At 39.3% G+C, this 23,224-nt stretch overlaps 1 protein-coding gene across 1 annotated transcript in view; it reads right to left on the bottom strand.

Moving 5' to 3' along the window:
- LOC122787991 (homologous-pairing protein 2 homolog) overlaps window positions 1-23,224 on the bottom strand; it is a 121,148-nt gene that overhangs the window by 31,184 nt on the left and 66,740 nt on the right. The gene's annotated exons all lie outside the window — the stretch shown is intronic.

Raw genomic sequence — 23,224 nt, forward strand, 5'->3', positions numbered from 1 at the left:
AGCTGAGTACATTTCTGCAGCTAACACGTCCGTTACTGGTTTCTGCTTCGTGGATCGCTCAAATACCTCATTTGCATATCTTGGAGCTGCAAATGAGGTATTGAGCATTTCCACGCCCAGTCCGTGTAAGAGACGTGTTAGCTGTCTCTTACACGGAGGTTTGGGCTGTACCTGAATCGGGAGGCTTACACGGAGGCTTACACTACTCTTGAACTCCGTGTAAGCCTTCCTGAATCTGGCCCCTATACTTGTGTTGTGGAAACGCAACAAAAAATTATGGGTGGGGTTTGTCATGCTTAAGATGGTAGCTTCTAAGCCCTCTGCTTTTAGTTAGTTCATAGTATCTATATACTTGTCTATGAGGTCTAATCTGACTGCAGCCATTCTTGTCCTGTTGTATATCATCAGCTAGTTGGACACAATGGCATTAAGTACTCTAGCTGTAACTCAGACACACAACAGCAGAGTCTCTGCAAATCAGCATGCATAAGGAAACATGTTAGTATTAAAATACAGGAGTTTTAATTGAGCTTATATTTTGACTACATGCTATATTTATTACAATTGCAGAAGCAACACTGTATGCATGTATGGTATGCTCATAATATACTATACACCAATATAGTAGCATCAAAATACATTCTGAGTAGACATTAGGATACAATTATGTTAACAGAGTATGTTTAATACATGCATCTAAGGAGTCATGGATAATATGCAAACTGTAGTTGAACAGCTCTGTACTGCACCTCATATCCAGATATAGTAGGTCCAAATTAATGTGTGAATTGTACCATTTCTAATTTGAACTGCCTGTCAAAATAACGTATTTATTTAATTATTTTATTTTACATTTGTTTACCAGGAAAAGTCCGACTGGGCATGGATCCCATTTTCAGCAGAGGCCCAGGGCGAAAAGCTCTAAGAACATTATTACAGCAAATACATTAAGTACAATAAACATATTAATAAAGTACAGTACAGAGTCAAAAGTTAATAAAGTACAGTTTCAATGCAAAGAAAGGAGCAAAAAGTAAATATACTATAAGGAGCACAGTGTGATACAATCAACAATACAGTTGAAAGGACATTTTGTTCAGTCATTTGGTTACATTCATCAGTGGCTAGTACAGTAAACATACATTGATTAAGAGTATAGAAAGGAGTTGTTGCAAGCTTTCATAAAAGGTTAAAGTATGATATGATCTAATTAAATGAAGCTACCTAGGATCAAAACAATTATATAACAAAGTATGTAAATGGGACCAGAGGAGTTTTTTGAAATAATTTTTGTTTTCAGTGGTCCTAATATCTATGGGTAATGGTATTCCATGCCGTTGTAACAGAAATGGAAAACAAGGAGTCCACAGAACTATTCATAGGTTCATAGGTAGGTACTCGGCTATTGGCCCTAGGGCTTATATAAGCCTAGCCAAAAAGGTACCCTGGCTTTCGCCACCCAGGAAAATTATTTTCCTGTGCCACTATCGAGCAGAGCCACAGAAGTGATCCCCAGGGTGAATTTCCTATTTCCCATCCAATCATCAAGATTTTTCTTGAAGAGTGCTAATGAGGAGCTTTGTGTGATATATAGGTAGTTTCTTCCAGAGTATGGGAAGTCTCTGGGACAGGAATCTATCCCTCCAACATGTTCTGTTTATTGTGGTGACAAGGTTTAGGTCCCTAGAGCATGTTGCTCAGAGGTAGCATATCCAACAACTCTGGGTTTGACATAGCTTTGTATGTTAGGCAGAGATCGCCTCTGAGTAGGTGATATGCGACAGAGTAAAGCTGGAGATTTTTGAGACGGTATGCATATGGCATCTGTTTGAGGCCGGTAATCCTCTTTGTGAGGTATTTCTGTGTACTTTCCAGTTGTTGTAGATGTCTTGTGAGATACTTACCAAAAGGGGCGTTGTACTCTATAATGGGTCTAATGAGTGGTGAGTAGAGGGGAACAATGACCTCTTTTTTCCTGGATGAGAAACCTTTTGTGATGAGGTGTGCCACGTAGAAGGATTTCCTGACTGCTGTGGTGATGTGATTAACAATGGAGAGACTACTGTCCATCTGTGTCCCAAGGTCTCTTATCACACTTTCGGTGTTAAGTTTACTACCGCCTATGTGGTAGTTCATGGGTACAGAGCTTTTACCAAAGGGCTGACAATGCACTTTCTGGCACTGAGCTTGAGGCCATGGCTTTGACACCAGGCATCTGTCTCAGTGAGGCCCTTTTGTAGGATGTCCACATCGTTAGGAGTTCCAATTATGGCTCCTAGCTTGCAGTCATCTGCAAACTTCATTAGCCAAAGACCTTCTGTGTTAGCCTGTACTTCAGAGAAGTAGATACCAAACCGGAGAGGACTCAGGACTGAACCTTGTGGTATTCCACTTGTCACTTGTCTGAAGTTGGATTTGGAGTCTGCTACTTTCACAGTATAGGTTCTGTCAGTGAGCCAGTTGGCAACCCATCTTGTGACATAGGGATTTATACATAGTTTAGTGAGTTTATCTATGATTCCAGAGTGGGGGATGGTGTCAAAAGCCTTGGCGAGATCTAGATAGGCTGTGTGAACCACCTTACCCTTTTCTACAGCTTTGGTGACTGCTTCAAAGAAGTCTATCAGGTTTAGGAGACATGATCTGCCTTTTACAAACCCAAACTGGGTGGGGTCCAGAGTTTGGAGATTACCAATGTCTTTGTTTATAAGTTCCATGAAGATATATTCCATGGCCTTGCATAACAGGCTTGTCAGGTTAATGGGGCGGTAGTTCCCCGGGTCTGTGGTGGCTCCCCCCTTGTGGAGTGGGATAACCATTGCTGTGTGCCATTCAGCGGGCACAAAGCCTGAGGTGAGGCTATGATTGAACATGGTACTTGGGTGGGGTGCCAGTTCGTTCTGTAGTTCATGTGGAATGCAGCCTGGGATGTTGTCAGGTCCCATGGATGCTGTGTTCTTGGCTTTGAAGAGTGTGTTTTTTACCTGTGCAGCCGTGATTACAGCAACTTTGCATTCTTCTGGTATAGGGATGGGCTCTTTAGGGGGTGAGAGGGAGTAAAGTTAGCACTGAACCTATCTGCCAGGATGTTGGCAATATCAGTTGGGTCTGTATATTTAGTGCCATTGTGCTGTAACTCAGAGCAGATCTGAGTGTTGCCATTGAGATTCTTGACATAGCTATAGAATGCTTTGTGGTTGTCTTTAGAATCAGGGAAGGGGGAATACTAGGACAAAGGGTTACTATACAGAGAGTGGACCCCTGAGGGAGGGCTAGAAGTTGAGAGAGTACAGCAGTTGGTAGTGCCTAGAGACTACCATGTGGCGCTTCTAGCCATAGCCCATGATATTCCCTTTGCAGGTCATATGGGCATAAAACATACAAAGAGGCATATTATGCAAAACTTCTACTGGCCTGGAATTTCCAGAGATGTAACAGGGTACTGCAGGACCTGTGAGCAGTGTCAAAAGGTAGGCAAGGCAGGAGACAAGGTGAGAGCTTCTTTGATGCCTTTGCCTGTGATTGAGGAGCCATTTCAGAGGGTAGATATGGATATTGTGGGTCCTCTGAGTACCCAAGTTCCACAGGGAAAAAGTAAATCCTAATGGTATTGGATTATGCTACACAATACCCTGAGGCAGTGGCTTTGTCTCCATTGAGGCAGAGAAGGTGGCAAATGCTTTATTAGAGATTTTCAGCAAGGTAGGTTTCCCAAAAGAAATAATGACTGACTGAGGTGCCAATTTCATGTCAGACTTGCTGGCTTGTCTGTGGAAGGCCTGTGGGGTGAAGCACATGAAGACCACCCCCTTAAAATCCCCAGACTAATGGTCTTGTTGAGAGGTTAAACTCTACAATCAAGTCCATGCTACGGGCATTTGCAGATCAGTTTAAGAGGGAGTGGGACAAATATTTGCTCCATCTGTTGTTTGCTTACAGAGAGGTTCCCCAGGAATCCACAGGTTTTTCACCTTTTGAGTTGCTGTATGGACGTAGGGTGAGAGGGACCTCTAGATTTAATTTGAGATGAGTGGGAAGGTGAGTGTGCATCTCACAAGGAGTCTGTTGTGGCATACATCCTAAACCTCAGGACAAGGCTCAAGGAACTCATGGTCTTGGCCCAGGAGAACCTGGCAGAAGCCCAACAACAGAAAAAGGTGTGGTATGACAGGAATGCTTGAGCTAGAGAATATTCTGTGGGGCAGCAGGTAATGGTTCTCATTCCTTTCAGACACAACAAGCTGCAAGCACCTTGGGAGGGACCCTACAAGTGGTAAGAAAGGTAAGTGATGTTAATTACATGGTGGAAGGGCCAGGCAGATGGCAGGGGCACAAATTGTACCATGTTAACATGATGAAAGCTTACCATGATAGGGAGGCCCTTGTGCTGAGTATTTGCAGTGGATTGTAGGAGGAGTCTGAGGGAGATCTGGGGACTGATCTCCTCAGGGAGGCTCGGGCTGACACCTCGGTGGAAGGGGTAGCAATGTCCCAGCAGCTATCTCCTACCCATGTTCGAGAAATCCAAGCAGTGTTGCAGGAATTTGGGGACATGTTCACTGGGAAACCAGGCAGCACCCACCTGGTGCAGCACCAGGTGGATACAGGACCCCAAAGGCCTAAAAGGCAGGCCCCTTACAGGGTGCCTGAGAGAGTCAAACAAACTCTGAGAAAAGAGGTACAGGAGATATTGGAACTAGGGGTGATTCAAGAGTCCAACAGTCCCTGGGCCTCGGCAGTGGTGTTGGTGCCAAAGAAGGATGGCGGCACCAGGTTCTGTGTGGATTACAGGAAATTAAGTAGTCACACAGAGTCGGATGCTTACCCCATGCCTAGGGCAGATGAGGCCTAGAGCAGCTGGGTGGGGCTAAGTATCTTACAACCATTGATCTTACCAAGGTTTACTGGAAGCTATTCAGGCATGGCCTGCACCTGTTACCAAAAAGCAGGTGAGGGCATTCTTAGGGACAGCAAGGTACTACAGAAAGCTCATCCCCAGTTATAGTACCATAGCTGCTCCTCTCACAGACCTGACAAGAAAGAAAAGGCCAGATAAGGTAGTGTGGACCCCAGCATGTGAGCAGGCATTTCAGAAGCTTAAAGAAGCTTTGGGAGAACCCCCTGTGTTAGCCAGTCCAGATTACAGCAAAGAATTTGTTGTGTAAGTGGATGCTTTGAACCATGGGGTGGAGGCTGTACTTAGCCAGATTTCTTCAGAGGGGGAAGAGCACCCAGTAGTTTATCTCAGTTGTAGGCTACAACCCAGGGAAGAATGCTATGCAGCTGTAGAAAAGGAATATCTACCCATAGTGTGGGCATTGCAGAAACTTCAACCTTATCTGTATGGAAGAAAATTCACTGTAATGACACCTCACAACCCTCTAATATGGTTAAACAGAGCCAGTCAGCAAAATGCCAAATTGCTAAGATGGAGCCTGGGGTTGCAAGCATATGATATGTCAGTGCAGCACTGCAGTGGGAGTAGCAATGCCAATGTAGATGGGCTATCAAGACAGGGAATGGTATGAGGTATCCTCAGACCAAACCCTCTCAAGTGGTATTTCTCAAGGGTCACATATACTTGAGTTCTCCAGGGGGGAAGAGATGTGAAGATTGGGGAAAGATGGGTGAAGGCTGCCAGCCTAGTCAAATAGAATTAGATACATAATTCTATCGTTTGTATAAATAAATGTAAAATACAGGCTTGTGTTCTTAAATGAAAAAAAACACTGTAAAATATGAACTTCAAGATTGTTGCAACATTTCCATCTGCTGTAAGGAAAACCAAGCCAAGCATTTCAAATGTTCTTTGAAGTTACAATTATCTAAAAAGTGGTGCCTAAGCTGCTGGCTGAACACATTCTTTCTATTGTCTTAACTAAAGGAATAATTGTTAGAGTATACGTGTGAAATGTCTTTTACTGTTGTAGTTTCCTGAGCAGGTGTTAGACTGCTAAATAATGCAGTTTGTGGCTTGGGAACTCCAGACTAAGTGTCAAAATGATATAATTTGGGAGGGCCTTAGCAGAGCTGTTTGTTAGTGAATTTAAAAACTATTGTTTAGTGAGAGACTGAAAGCATTTTGTCTTGAACCATCAACCCCAGCACTGCTTATGCTCTTTATGTAGGGTCTATATTAGAACACTGAGCATTCAAAATGTTGAGTGCTCTAATATCGAACCCTATCAATTGAAAATTCAAAACATCGAACATTCAAAACAGTGAATTTTTCCTAGGGAAAAAATTTGCTGTTCCGAAACACATACACACAACACAAGCACACCAAACAAACAGCAATCCACACACATACACCTAACCCTACACTAAACTATACATACACCACTACCTATCTACTTACCTTAACCCAAACCCTAACCTTAAGGTCCGTCACTATCACACAGTCACCTCATCTGCACCCTAACCTTAACTCAACTACCTCGCCTTAACCCTCATGTCCACACAATCGCACACTTACCTGACCTGCACCTTAACCCTAACTCACCTAACCCGCCATAGCCCTCACGTCCACACAATCACACACTTACCTGAACCTGACCCGTAACTTTCCACCAGAGCATTGAAAATACCGAAGCAACAGGAACAGACACCCAAATTCTTTCCCTAGAGAAAAATTCGCTTTTTTGTTTCTTTGATATTTTCAGTGTTTGCTGAAAACGGGTTGATATTAGAACACTCAACATTTTGAATGTTCGGTGTTCTAATATAGTCCCTTTATTTATGTTAGTAGGATTATAGCACTGTGTTTTCTCTTAAGAATAGTTAAAGATTAGAAAGTTAGATTGTGTTTTCTTTGACATCAGACCTGTCCTACTGTATTGTTTTAAGTTTCTGTGTGATCTCTGAACTCTTAGATATCTCTGTGGTGTAGTAGTATTGTCTTGTGTTTTAATTATTTATTATTGAATATTTTAAAACCTTTACCTGTGGCTGGTTTGTGTAGAGATAATAGGCTCTAGAGTACATTGCATATTTATAGAGTTCATTGTAATAGGCCACTCTAATAAGCTTAAGACTAAACAGTCATATTACCAATTGGATAATAATATTGCACAGTAATAATTGGACACTGTTTTAAGGGCCTTTGGGTAGCTGATAATTATTAGCTGGTGGTGGCAGAAATTACTACCGTATAGTCTGGGTAAAGGGGTGCAGCTAGGGAATCTGTGTCAGCCTTTACCAGGAGTGTTTGTGAAGTTGTATAAATACTTATCTCAAAGTGTGTGTGGTGTATCAGCTACCTGGGCAGGGGCACAAAGCACTGGTGAGACAGAGAGGGTACTGGAGGTTAGCTTGCCAGCTAGGCTAAGATCTGGACCCTATAGCTGTGCCAGTGGGGAGTCTTATTAGGGACCTGGAGAGCAAGGGAGCAACCAGCCCCAGGCTGACTGTGATCTCTGTGTGCACTTAAGGGAAATTGTACTTTACTGTGTGTATTTGTTATCCTTTTCTCTTCTATGAGACAACTTCCCTGGTGTTAGTGGTGAGGATCGAGGCTCCTTTATTGCTGGGCCAGGGCATGGTTGTCACAATTAGTATTCCATTGTAGATCATACATGAATACTGTTTGTTACATTGTACCTTTAATTACACTAAAAACTTGGGGTAGCTCTGTGTAAGATTTTTTGGAACCCCACACTTAGTTATAAAGACACCATGATTTTTGAATGACAGTTGGTAATTTTTAACATTATATTAGAGAAGCATGCAGTGAATAGGCTTGTTGTTTTGGAACTGTAGATATAGAATATTTATACACTTGTATACCACAAGAAAAAGGTTTAAATGTAGAAATAATCTTTTAGTGAGAGCTCTGATTTTGAGGATAGTATAACAGAAATGTTAATAAGTCTGACTAGGTTAGATTCATGCAATTATTATTTCTATTTTAATGCCAAAATGTACAAGCAAATTAAGTGGCTATGGAGGCTAAAATACCTCCTTCGTGTGTTAATTTGAATATGACACTGTAGGAAAGGAGTATATTTTAATAATTTTTGCCAAAAAATGGTTTTATTTAAACATCTTATAGATCACATTTTATTATACGGAATGGTAAAGAAGAGTAATTTGTTGATTTTTTTTAAATATTTAAATGATACTGCGATTTTATTGAAGTTTATATTCAAATAGTCTGAAAGATATGTTTTGTCTATTCAGCTAGTTATAAATGACAGCACACATATATTAATTCTGGTATTTACAGGAAGCTAGGTTTTGTAAATATATATTTGCATGCTAATAGTGCACACCCAACATATGTAGAAAGATGAATAATAAGGCACAAGCAACTAAAGCCTCAAGGCTTACTAGTAAGGAATACATAGTTGTAAAGGAAGTCGCTGGGTTAGAAAGAGGATATGATTTAGATTGTACTAGAAAGTAGGAATGAGAAATGGACATCATTATTAGATAAGAAGGTAGGAACTTTACTAGTGAAAGAGGACATAATGAGCATTAATTACAGTTTTTATGTCCAATTAGACAGAATATTGACTCTGGGGAACTGAAGGAAGATATAGTTAGAAACTGACATATAGCAGAAGGTAATCCAAATTTAAGGAAAGTGATATGACATACCCCTTAGTGACCACAACCACTTGCTCTACTTCTTATGACACTTTCAGCGACCAATAAAGAGTGTGTTTGGTATCTGCAAGTGCACATGCGTGTATGTGTGTGCGTATAAATGTGTGGGAGGAACAGCACAATAAAAAGACAGCAGTTGTGAAAGAGGCTGCTACTTACTCCTGTGGCCTCTAAAAGGTTTGTCAATTTATTAATGCTAGGAAGCAACATACAAGTAGACAGAATGCAGAGAGGTTATGTTCCTCAGGTGGATTTAACTGTAATGTACAGAAAGTAGTATACATTGATACCCACATACCTAGCAATACAGTCTAAATAGGAAAAGAGAAAGGGAAACTGCTGGAATAAAAGAGCACATCAATACAATTAAAAATAAAAATACTTTGACTGTCTTGTACATGCATGGACATTTTTGGAAGTCTGTGTTTTTGTTTTAGGCTTTGTAACAGGACAAATAAGAGGGGTGAGGTAAATAGCATATTTGACAAGATGGAAATAGTGTAGCAGATTAGGTTGAATGGTATTACACCCCCAGGTATGAATGACACAATTAATGTTAAGTGTCTTATTAAGGTCGATAAAATGCTGAAAACCGTTGGTATGACTAGAATTGCAGGTGGTGTTAAAAAGTGCTTATATTGTATTTAGCTCTGCAAAAGACTGTAATAGAGATGAATTTGCTAAATTTTATTTCAGTATTTTGAGTGAATTTTCTGCTATATTGTATTATTGCACAGGTGTTTCAAAAGTACATTGCTTAGTTTCATATCATGACCCCTCTACATTTCTAGTTCAGAAGCATTGTATGAGTCAAAATATTACAGTACTTGTTATACCTTTCAAATTGAGCAGTATTATGTATGGTGGTGGTAAAGTGTGGTTTTAAGCTTGAATGTGTATCTTTTCTTATATTCATTTTGAACATTATATTGGGAATCCAGAAAAATCACAGCAAGGTAAAGTGTGTGTGTGTGTGTGTGTGTGTGTGTGTGTGTGTGTGTGTGTGTGTGTGTGTGTGTGTGTATGTATTTGTGTATCCATGTATATACTTGTGTGTGTGTTTTATATATATGTGGGTTTATTTATTTTTATTGAATGATACAAATATCAATGGTCACAACTTCGACCAGAAAATGTTGACACACTACTACACGTGTGTTGAGCAACAGCCTTGGGGCACACAAAACTGAAACACAAAAATGAATTACTGTGTACTACTATCATATCTGAGCCTTAGTCATGTATTAATGCATTTTCTCCATGAACAGTGTTACTCATAAATAGCTGCATAGTTTGGTGCCTTAAAATGTAGTAGAAGTTCAATTTTGACAGAATTGTCTCTGCTCCAGTTTGTGACTCAGAGCTTTTACAGTCTGCTTGTCATTTACCTGCTTAAAATTATATTCTGTGTCTGTCCCATTTCCAATAACTTATTAAGCCAAATTTTGTGAAAGTGTTCAATACTAGCTTTATTTGATTGGATGACTCTCTAGCTTGTTCCTCTTTAGCTAACCTGCTTGAAAAAACTCTGCACCCTGTCAGCCTTTTATGTGGTGGTTTTATAAGGCTGTGTCTCTCTCTCCTCTCCACCTATTATGGTAATCTGATTTCCAAAGTCCCTCCCTCCCCTCTTCCATTGCTATTTTCTGTTGTATAAGCTATTTATATACTCCTTCCACCCATTGTTTTCCATAAACCCCAGGATACTGAGTGCCCGCCCACCCAAGCAGTATTGCTGTTAAGTAAAACTTCTTTACTACATATTGCCTCATCTTTGTTTTCCTAGAACTCAGCAAAGATTGGTGTCCCTAACCAGTGTTCCAGAAGTGGTTTACTTGTATCCATTATCATCCAGGCAAAGTTAAATACCTTTGATTGCAAAAATTGCACATGCTTAAATTATTTTGAGTGGTCACTACTGTTTCCTGCTTTTATGTGTGCATTTCACTCTATTTTTATAAAAAAATGTCCTTCCTCTAACTGTTACTGCTTGAAATTGCCTTCAGCAATGGATTTCCATCTAGCTGTTTAATTGTATGTTGTAGCATTGCACTTGTGGGTCTACTATGTTTTTACATTAGGAAGACAAGGTTTATTCATTTTGTATCAGGAGGTGTTTGCCTGATCTGTCTGAGTTGAGAAATACAGAAAAGGACTCATAATGTAGTCGTTTATTGGCCAGAGGGCTCATGGGTTAGTTTTCTGTTTTTTTTTTCTGTGCTACTATACGTTTTTCATGTTTACATGGGTTAGTGGTACCTTGCACAGTAACAAACACTTAGGAAGCACATTTTCCCTGTAGAATGGCCCATAAAACTGTACCGTGTAAAGCAACAATATAGAGTAAATACTTTGATTGCTGACAAGCTTAGAGCAGCTAGTTGGGCATCGAGTGGCAATACCTACAGATTTAGCAGAATTCACTATTTTGTAAACATTACAGTTAGTATAATTTAGTATTATTAAGCATAATCTGCCCAATAAAGCATGCTTATTAGTCTGCATCAACAAGGTACCCTTAATACCCTTCTAACCCCAATACACCACCCCCTTGTAGCTCACTAATCAAAGGACTGGACACTATGGATATGCAATTTCCTAACTTCTCTGTAGCTAGCTTGGTGGACACGGGTATCTTCAGACAATGTAGCAATTGTAAAACAATGAGTAACAAGATTACACAGACAACCCAATCAGTAAAACTACAAGAAAAATCTAGCCAAGCTAGATTTTCCAGTGTGATTCCTTAAAACCTCTTGATTTAGAGATACAGGGGATATATGCAAATGACCCAAATCAGGTGTTTCAGCTATATGGCAGTTCTGAATCCCCATGACTGTTTACATGCATGTCTACAGCTAACAGAGTTTGGCTTTATTGGCCTGAATTTGTCCATAACATATGTAAAGAGGTAGACTGCGGAAAATCTAGCTTGGCTAGATTTTTCTTATAGTTTTAACAATGCAGCAATTGTCTCAGGTTTACCGACAACTACTTAATCCTTAAAGAAACAAACACAGTATGACAGGTGTACTTGCATTATGACACTGAAGGCTAAACCTTCACATACAGGTGCATGTCAGGTTGTCCAAAGCATATACACAACTCCCACCTCACACACAGACACACACACACACACACACACACACACACACACACACACACACACACACACACACACGCACACACACACACACACACACACAGACACACACACACACACACACATGGGCACACACGGACACACAGGCACACAAACAAACACATATGCACGCATGCACACATAGACATAGGCACACACATATGTGAGGCACTGAAAAGCAATCTTACTAAACAACAAAGATCACCTAGACTGCTTGTTGTCAAAGCTATGCCTCAGCAAGCCCAAGAGCACTCAGAAAAAACAACACCTAACACCACATATACTGCCACTGTCAGTCAAACTCCAAACACTAAGTCCTAAGGCAAGCAAAGACACTTTCCAGGAGTCTCATCATAGGGCACTCCATTTTAAGATATACTGATGCCCCTATGACCAGGCTGAACAAGGAGGAGATAATTGTTAGTTGCTTATCTTATGCCTGGATCCACCCAATCATGCACACACTCAAGTCATTATGCTACAGGTATCAGTATGATTCCATCATAGTCCATGTAGGTGTAAATGACCTGAGATGTACCTCCCTAGATTATATGAAGAGACATTTCTCGAGCTTTCAGACTATGTGTCTCAGACTCGTATGAGCACTGAACAGCATATTACCGTCACTGTTAATGATGCTACAATATGAGCAAACTGATTGATTTCAATAAATGGCAGCCTTTCTGGTGTCATTCTAAGGAGATCCAATATTTGTTAGCTTGTGAGGACATGGTTAACTGACCATATTGTGTTGCAAAGGATGGTCTGCACCTTTCCTCTCTAGGTTTTCAAATACTAGATAAAACTTTATCCGGCCCCATAGTGCCTTTTTTAGGCAATGTCAATTTGACAAACCTACTGACATAGCAAAATTAACTCAACTGAATCTCAAGGTGTTACTGCTCAATGCCAGGAGTCTAAATAAAAACGTCATTCCCTCCAAGCCTTCCTCACACTGAAAAATATAGACAGCTGTGCAATTACTAAGAAATGGTTTAAAGCAGAAGACAATAACCCATCAGTGCAAGGTTTCAATGCCTTCCACTCTTTTAGACCAGTAGCTGCACAGACAAGAGATAAAGCTGGATGTGTCTCAATATACATAAATAACATGCATACTTCTAGGATGGTGAGAGTGGATGATGTGCTGGAGTTCTGCCAAGTGTGGATCACCATCAGCAAAATCCTGTATCATATCCTAGCCAGACACTCCATGTCACGAGAAGCTTAAAATGCATACTTGGGCCTACTGGAGACACTTACCATCCAGCATAACATCCTATTTATGAGATACTTTAATTACTCCTGTATAGACTGGGGAATCCTATACAGCCTTAAATCTAAAGGCACAGAGATTCCTGGACTTTGTAAATACAAACACCCTTGACCAAATAGTGAATACACCTACTAGAGGCTCTAACAGACTGGACCTAGTGCTCACAAATATGGAAGAATGCTACACCACCGCCCCCCACCCCGTGTCTCATCCTCCCTGGTAAGGTCTGATCATAAAGCTGTATCCTTCAAAATCAAAATCAACTGCATAATCCCATTAAATCAAGTAATACTTAGGAACTATTCCAAGGCAAATTACTTCTTATTAAGTGATGGTTTGTCAAATTCAATGCCCCTCAAAACTCTGAGAACACAGCATCTTATGCTGAATTGCTCTCAGAAACTTTGTACAGTCATGTCAGTGGCTGCATAGAAGGCTGTGCTACCTATCATAAGTAAGCCCAGGAGTAGCCCAGAAATAAACTGCCTTAGTAGCATCTCAAATTAAACAGGATATGCAACAAAAGGGAAAAAAATGGCAAACACCAGGAAGGAGAATTCCCATACATATAAAAACTCTCATATCAAACTAAATGGGAACTAAGTGGGCTAACTGGGTTAAGCAAAGCCAATGTTGAGATCATGACATCCTCCCAGGTGAAAAATAACTATACGGCCTTCTTCAGCTGTGTCAGAAACCTCAGGAGCAACACACTCACTGAGCCTGGTGATAATCATGTTAGTGGACAAACTCCGCTCCAACATTACCCCCCTCACCTCCACCCATCCCAAAAAAATACCCTCAAACATAACCCTTCTAACTATAACTAGGGAGCATGTACTGGCTACACTCGTTAAAGCCAAGAACATGGCCTCAATAACACCCCAGGATGCTTTCTGAACAGTCTAAAATATGACTTATTAGGACCCTCGGAGACATTGTTTAACTATGTTCTTAAAACAGGTCTAGTGCAACATGAATGGAGGACTGCAATGGTCATCCTCTTCATAAGAGAAGATCTTCAACAGATCCTGGAAACTACAGACCCATTTGCCTGACTAGTCTTGCTTGCAAAGCCACCGAAAGAATTATCATGGAAATTAGTAACAAGGATTTATCCATCCCAGTTTGACTTTGATAAAGGAGTCATACTGAATTTGGTGGACTTGTTTGAAAAGCTCACTAAGGCAATGCATGAGGGGAAAACTATGCATACTGCCTACCTAGATCTGGCTGAAGCGTATGATGCAATACCCAACTCGGACATTGTCAGCAAACTTACATTAATAGATATAAAGCCATTTATAGCATGTTGGATAGCTAGTTGGCTCACTGATGAGATCCAGGAGGTTATAATCAGTGAGGTCACCTCTACAAAGTGGCTGATCACCAGTGGAGTCCCCCAAGGCTCTGCGCTAGGCCCACTTCTCTTTGGCATCTACTTCTTGGATGTCAAAGGCATCTGGCTAACCAAGTTTGCAAATTAATACAAATTGGGAACAGTCATTGAATCCCCTCAAGATGAGAACACACTTCAGAAAGGTCTAATACAGACAAATGCTTAGTAGAGCTTAAACTCAGTACCAAGAAATGCATTATAGTACCTTTGGGGAGGTCAGTCACCCCAGGTAACAATGTCATCAATAAAACACCCTTAAAAGTTGATTCATTAGTCATGGATCTGGGAAATAATGTATCTAGAAACCTAGCCTTTGACCAATATGTGTCCAAGGTAGTAAGAAAATCTTTCTGTGTTGTACAGCTTATAAGGAAGGGCATGACATCTAGGTCCAGACAGGTCATAAGCCACTGTACTCAGCCCTCATAAGACCCATCATAGCATGTAATGCCTCCTTCAGTATGTACCTGGCCAGACACATGCAGCAACTGGAATGTCCACAAAGGTTTCTGACAAAAAGAATACAGAGAGTACACACAGTGTCCTACACTGACCACCTCAAACCCTGTCTCTTTACTCTAAATCTTACAGATTTCTGAGAGGTGATCTTTAGATGGTCCTGTTTTGATGCAATTTTGTGCCTCCACTAAACAAATAATGTCAGATGTCAGAACTTCTAGATTAAAAGACCTAAATTTTGTTTGTGACATAAATGCGACATGTTAGAATGACAGATATGTTTCTCAGACAATGTCCATTTTCTGAAACAGGCTCCTCCATGTCTCTGTTTAAGTGCAACTTGGACTAATGGACAGGCAATCAGAAATTCACCCTTGTCTGGCACCTACTTCTTTGAAGGACAGAGGCGGTCAGAAAATCACTCCCTATAGAAATCAAATTTGTGGGTCACATTTGGGTTGCATGGCTAGGCTTATAAGGGCCCTATTAGTCATTAGCCTAGTATGCACCTATGAACCTACAAAGTTAAAAGCAATGTTTTTGCATGTGACAGCCCCCCTTGCCCACCAAATATTGTATGATCTTATACACCTGTTGGGTCTATATTAGATAATCGTACTTTCAAAAGTTTGACTGTCATATGGTTAACACTATATGATCAAACTTTTAAAAGTTCAAAAATCTAATAAAAAATAAACAAACTACACAAATAACCTACCTGAATATTTTAAGCAGGAGGGCAAGCACCCCTGCACCTCCCATCCCCCCGCTCTTTAAATATACCAACTCCGACATCGCACTACAGTGCACAAAGGGAAATCATCCCATTCCACGCTGTATGGAGATCTCTGTTAAAACATTCGAACTTTCAAAAATTTGATCATATGGTGTCTAACATATGACGGTCGAACTTTTGAAAGTTCGATTATCTAATATAGACTCTGCCTGTCAACCATCTGTTTACTCAACCAAGTTTTGTTGACTAAATAAATGTTGACCAGCTATAGATTTGACAATATTAAGTTGTCCCATACATATCTATATCTATCTATGTGTGTATGTCTATGTCTATGTGCATAAATTTGTGTGTAAAATTTCTTTGTGACTTTTACAGTTCTCAAGAGGTATACTTTTTTACAAGCAAGTTGCAAAACTACATTCTACTGTTAGTGTCAGAAGGTGTGGAATCCCTCTGTGACTAGGTGCTAATAAGTTTACTACATAAAGCTTTTCAGGTAACACAGTACAAATTTACGTTAACACTACTTTTGGAGAAAGCATTTACTTTTGTGGTTGTTAAGCAGTTAGTACCTATAACCTTTAAATACAGATTTAATTTCTGGATGTGAAAAAATTATACCAATTTTCTAGGTTCATAGGAGATTACTTGACTAACGGCTTAAGAGCCCTTACAAGCCTAACCAATATAAATGAATTTACCCAATATATGGCCCCTAGAGGTAAGAGGATGGCATGGATTTGTGCCTATGCCTTGTGTACTTTACAGATTGCCTTGTCCATAAGGGACATAGGCGCTACCACAGATATCACTTTGTATGGGGCAAGCCCCCTGCCCATCAAATTGTATATGATCTCGCTCACCTATTGACCATCTGTTTACTTGGGTGTATATTAAACAATCGAGGGTGCAAAATCATGAGCACCTTTTAATCGACACATACGTGTCGAATGTCCACTTGAGTGAACAGTCACATCGTTGATTTCTTTCCAAGGGAAAGAAATTGGTTGCCCGTTATTTTAAATCTGCCCTTTTCCCCACTGTAGTGTGATCTCAGAGTTAGTATATTTAGTTGGGGGGGGGTGAAGGCCCACACTTAATAGTGTTTGTTATATTGTGTCGGGGGTTGTTGGACTACCGATTTCTTTCCCTTGGAAAGAAATCAATGATGTGGACATTCAGTGAAGAGGACGTTCGACAATTATGTGTCAGTCAATGGGTATTTGTGATTGTGTATCTTCAAGGTTATAATATGGACACTATTTACTCAACCAAATTTTGTCCAATAAACAGATGTTGGCCAGCTATAGATTTCATGATATTAAGTTGACCTGTATGCCTCTATATCAATTATTTATATATATATATATATATATATATATATATATATATATATATATATATATATATATATATATATATATATATATTCACTTGAGAATCTCGAAAAACTGAAATCCAGAATTTCAGTTTTTCGAAATTCTATGCCCGAAAGCTTTAAATCCCGAAAGGCCATAACTATAAAATTTAAAATTGCGAACCTACACTACAAATACACCACACACATACACATACACACAATCTCCCCCCACAATCGAACATACAATGCTACACTACAGACAAGCAGGGCAAGCCCCTGTACCACCCATATGGGGGGCTGTGACCCCCACCCCCCTACTTATATATACTAACTCCAAGATCACACAATTACACACACAAAGGTAACTCACACCAATACATTTCACAGCCCCTTGCACACACACACACCACAGCCAAAACATACACTAACATACATTAAAGCCCGTACCCTACACACTCATACATACTTACCTGAACTTACACCTATTCATTCACACACCACAGCACCAGAAGCTCTGACCTTCGGGATTTTGAATTTTGTGCTTCTGGTATTTCACAATTTAAAGCTTTCGGCTACAGAATTTCAAAATACTGAAATTTGAGATTTCAGCATTTCAGGATTCTTAAGTGAACCCATGACTTTTCACAAAGTCGACTTTCATATGGCCGAGACCATATGACTGACTTTTGGAAAGCCGACCATGTAAAATAAACACATAAAACACAACAAACACTTACCTTAAAACTGTTACCACGGGGGCAAGTCCCCCCACACCCCCTGTAACTTAAATATACCAACTCTGAGATCGCATTACAGTGCAGAAGAGGGAAATTTTCCCATTCTGCACTGTACAGAGATAGTGGTTCCCCATGGATGGCTTTTCAAAAGTCGATCATATGGTCTCGACCATATGAAAGTCGACTTTATCAAAAGTCGATCATGTGAAGGGGACCCATATATATATATATATATATATATATATATATATATATATATATATGTGTGTGTGTGTGTGTGTGTGTGTGTGTGTGTGTGTGTGTGTGTGTGTGTGTGTATCTCTCTCTCTCTCTCTATATATATATATATATATATATATATATATATATATATGTGTGTGTGTGTGTGTGTGTGTGTGTGTGTGTGTGTGTGTGTGTCTTTATGTCTATGTACATGATTCTAGGGCATCTTACAACACGTAGCTTTTTTTTTTTTTTCCTGGTGGGGAAAGGAAACCCAAGCAGAACACTTTATACAAAATTAATTTCTGTAAAACTGCTTTTACTGCCTACATTCTCCACAGATGTAGCACTTAATATCATGGAATGTAATAAACCAGTTCATGAGATAACTTTTTCAAAATGCATAATCATTTTATTTACATTGGGCAACAGAAAAAAATGCTTCCTTATGGATATAATGGGGAAAAGGTAAACTAAAATATAGTTATTAATAATACCTTTAGCAACTACAATCTATCCTTGTAGAAATTCTTCACAGGGGATTTTTAAAGCTAATCCTTAATACACATGTTTAGTTAAGTTCCAATCAATGGCTCCCCTTCCTATTGTGGTTTCAGGGATATCTTAACTTCCCTGAAGATTGCTTGACTCAGTCCTTACTCATGCCAGGTCTCAAGAAAACAGGAATATAGCACTTACCTGTTTTGGGTCCTTTATATTTCCCAAAAGGTACCTATTTGTTGTTGTGACTTGCCTGTGTGCTTTGACTTGGCCTTAAAAGATATAAAGGCATATTATTCTCTAGGGTCAGTTGACTCAGCAGCCACAGACACTCAGTACCCTCAAATCCTTCTTCACTCTAACCTCCAAAAGCAGCATAAAAACTGAATTAATAGCCTACATACAGCTACAAGGTGTAATAATTGATGACAACTTGAAATGTGACCACCATGTAAAAGATATAATAAAAAAAATCTCAAAAATTTGGCAAACTCTGCTGGATAAAACCTTACCTAGGAGACAATGTTAGAAAATGCATTGCTTCAAATTTCCTCCTTCCAACTCTTATTTATGCAGCTCCATTTTCATTAATTTCCAGGCAACCCAGACCAATCTCCTTGGGTAATGGTACCACAAAGTAACTCAATTTGCTGCTACCATGACAAACAAATCTCACTATTGTGCAGCACTAAAGCAGCTATAGTGCTTAGAACTGTCTCACTCCCTGATTCTGTCATAACTATGTAATGCATATAACCTTATTCACAAACCTGAAACATGTTCTGGCCTAACACACATCCTTCAACAGTACTCACCAAACAGGGCTCTTCCACGCAGCTGATACAAAAAGAAGTATTTCTAATAACTTAATCAAATGATTCTTCTGGTGACTCTCTCTACTCTTCCTGTATCTATAAAATCTGTAACAGAACCCTCTTGCCCTTAAACAAAAACCTCAGGTAAAATCTTTCAAGTCTCAAAACAAAACCTAATGAACGCATGGCTGTGCTCCTGCTCAGCTCCTGGCTAAATAAAAATTCCTATCCATCCTCACAGTGCATTTGTAACTATGCTTTTACTTTTTCTAAGGGCATTATACTGATATAGTGTCTGCAGCCTCTGTCTCTAACATGTTTTCTCCCTAGCAATTTACTTTACATTTCCCTTTCCTTACCACGTCCTACTCTTCTCCTTGCAGCCCCTATTATTTTTATTACACCCTGCTATTCCCCTTCACCATCTCTTAGCTCTCTACCTTGATTCCCCCACTTTTATCCCCTTTCACATTCAGTCCATTCTGTATCTCACTTTCTAGCCATCTCCTTACAACCTCACAACAATATTCCTACATCCTCATACTCAGCCTTCTCCAAACTTCTTCTCACTCAGTTTATCTACTAATTACCTATTTCAACCTCTACCACATCCAGTACATGATCCAACCACTTTTGATGCTTGCAACTTGACCTATTCCCCTGGTGCTACCTCTCAAACCTTTCATCTTACCTCATTCCTCCTGCACATTGCTGTATAACTATCACTTCACCAACACTTTACATAAATACTTTTTTCCTCAAATCTCACTTTTTAAAAGCTTGCTTTTGCATATGGTTTTATCTTTTCTTTGCTTTGAACCACTTGTGTTCTCATATGTTGTTGTGTCTTTCGGCTTTTCCCAATTAGGGGTCGCCACAGCGGAACTCCGGTCCGCTAATGATTGGCAGAAGATTTTTACGTGCCGAGTTGCCAGCCCTGACGCACAACCTTCAACGAAGGTACACCCATTCACGCATGTCTCCACACAGAAGACGCTTTAGCTGAGAATCGAACAGGACAACGTCTTACTGTGAGGCGACAACGCTACCGCAGCACCACCACCGCACTTGTGTTCTCATATATTAGCTTGTATTCATGGCTTACATGTTTGTAAATCTAGTGATATATTTTGTTGTCTTTCTTAAAATCATGTTCTACTATGTGTTCTATTTGCACTCATTCTATTAAATTCCTTAAATTCATTGTAATTTTTCTTATCTGCTTTTTCTACGTTTTGTACATATATTTGTGTTATGAACTTTTCCCCACAGACCTCCTCTGAAAATGGAAAACTAATGCCCAGAGAGACAATTCCAGTAAACAAATGAGCATATTGAGAATGTCAGTGCATTGAAAAGTAAATAAAAAAGATAAAATTAAATAAATCTTGAAAGAGCAGCAGAAATTTAAGCAGACGTAACCTCAACAATAAAAAAGAAAACAAGTGGATGTCTACAACTTGTACAAAGGATTAAATGTATAAAAAGAGCTGAAACAAGCATTTCTTGATTTCTTCTTTAGTTTTGATGCATGTTTTAACTTTTTCAATAGTATCATGTGGGTTTATGGTATTATTTAAGTAGTACATTAAGGATTATTTTTAAAAATATTCATTTTATTATGTTTTACTTAGTTTAAACTTATTTAGCCTAGATATAACATCTGGGTCCATTTTACCAGTAATGACATTTTTAATTGATTTCAGTTGTGTGTGTGTGTTTATGTTTTTGTGGTGTGAATACATATTTTTTTGTGTGTGCAGTTGTTTATTTTCTTTTTAAGTGTAAACAGAATTACAGTAATACACATGTATTACATTCCTTTACAGTGAACATTACCGGGATAAATATGTATGTATAGATATGTATAAAGCAATCGATAAACAAGAAATATGTAGGGGCAAATTTTGTAATACAGATAATACCTGGTACTGTAAAACAGGGATGACATTTAATGATGACTTCTTATGGTAGAATTTGTGTATTTTGAAGTTTGAGTCAGTGGCAGCAGGTGAGTTTAAACTGGGGGGGGGTCTGCAGGAAGCAAACGAATAAGCTAACTAGAACAGTGACCAGCTCTATTACAGCAGGTCAATGACCCATAGCTATTCTATCACACCTCTCAAAATCTTAGAGAAATGTATTAATTCATGACTGCTATAGTATAGTAAATGATGTTTTATCATTTTGTTGCAATTTGAATCTTAAATTATTCTTTTCAGGTAACATCTCTCAAAGGTCAACAGAGTTTAGATTTTTGAAATCGGATTTCCAACCACCCATGAACAAATTTGTCTCAATATTTCAGCAGTCAGTTATTAAGGCTCTACATTTTCACCATCAGGAGTCAAGCATTCTAGGCCAAAATATTTCTCTCATGCAAAAAACTGCTATGGAGGAATTGAGGCACAACCGAGACATCGCTATTTTACCTGCAGATAAGGGGGGTGCTGTGGTTGTTATGAATACTGGGGATTATCTTAATGATGGCAAAAGACATTTGGCGGATCGTAAGTGTTATATGCAGATGTATATAGACCCCACATTGGTATATAAAAAGAAATTGATTCCTTTTTGCAAATGGCAGAGGAACAAGGCATTATAACAACTAATACAGTTAAACATCTGACTGTTAAGGATCCACAAAAACAGATCTTATATCTTTTGCCAAAAATACATAAATCCATTACTAAACCACCTGGTAGGCCTATAGTTTTGGGTATTGGTTCATTAACCGAACCACTTTCCACTTTTATTACACATTATCTTAAACCATTATTGTCATCAGTAAGGGCTAGACTAAAGGATACGACACACTTCCTTCAAATCATAGCGGATACCCAACTTGAACAGGATTGGCTTATTTGTACACTAGACATGAAATCTTTATATACCAGTATTCCACATTGGGCTGGGCTGCAATCACTACAATATCGGTTGGAAAAGTTTGAAATGTACCCACCAGGTTTTAACATATTACTGATCTGCATGGCAGAACATGTGCTAACCAAGAATGTTTTCTATTTCCATGGTGAGTGTTTTTTGCAGTTACAAGGTACAGCAATGGGAGCTTCCTTTGCTCCCATTTACGCTGACCTGTTCATGGCCTATTTTGAGGAGTGCATGGTCTATGACCCATCACATAACATTTATATTGTTGAAATGGACATCTGGAGATGTTATTTAGACGATTGTTGGATGGTGTGGAAGGCAGATACTACATATCTAGAGGAATTTATCCATTATCTGAATGACAATGTATGGGGTATTGAATTTACGGTTACATATGATTACAACACCATCAATTTTTTAGATGTCACTATTTACCGTAATGAGGATCATACCTTGAGTACGAAAGTATTCCGTAAATACCCTCAATACAATACTTTGTTACACGCATCTAGCATGCACCCTTCACACACCATCCGCAATATACCAAAACACAGTTTATGCGTATCAAACGCATATGTTCATCAGTGGAGGATTTCCAAACTGCTAGGAATGACTTATGTTGCATGTTCAAAGATCAGGGATATAATACTAGGGATATCTCTAAGGCCAGTGAATGGAGTAACACATTGGATAGACAAACTTTACTACAATACAGGAAATTGGATAATAAAGATCAAGACTCTACAATAAGATTTGTCACTACATATGGCAGGAATCACCAGGAGATTAGGGATATTTTGAACTCCAATTGGAATATATTGATGGCACATGATGGACTAAGAACATTGTTAGGAACCACATGCCATATGTCTTTTAGAAGGGGTAAAACGTTAGGGGGGATGTTTTCCCACTATAAACACAAGGAAGGGGGAGGAGCTATCTACCAACAAACTACCCTTATAGGAGATAAACGTTTAGGAACTTTTCCCTGTGACCATTGTAGCTCATGTTCCCAGGTTTATACACTGAAGGAATTTTGCAGTGCCAACACTAAACGGGTTTACCAGACCAGGGT

The sequence above is a fragment of the Protopterus annectens genome, chromosome 13.part0 (genome assembly GCF_019279795.1).
Source record: "Protopterus annectens isolate FY-2018-M chromosome 13.part0, PAN1.0, whole genome shotgun sequence".
In the NCBI taxonomy this organism is placed as follows: Eukaryota; Metazoa; Chordata; order Ceratodontiformes; family Protopteridae; genus Protopterus; species Protopterus annectens.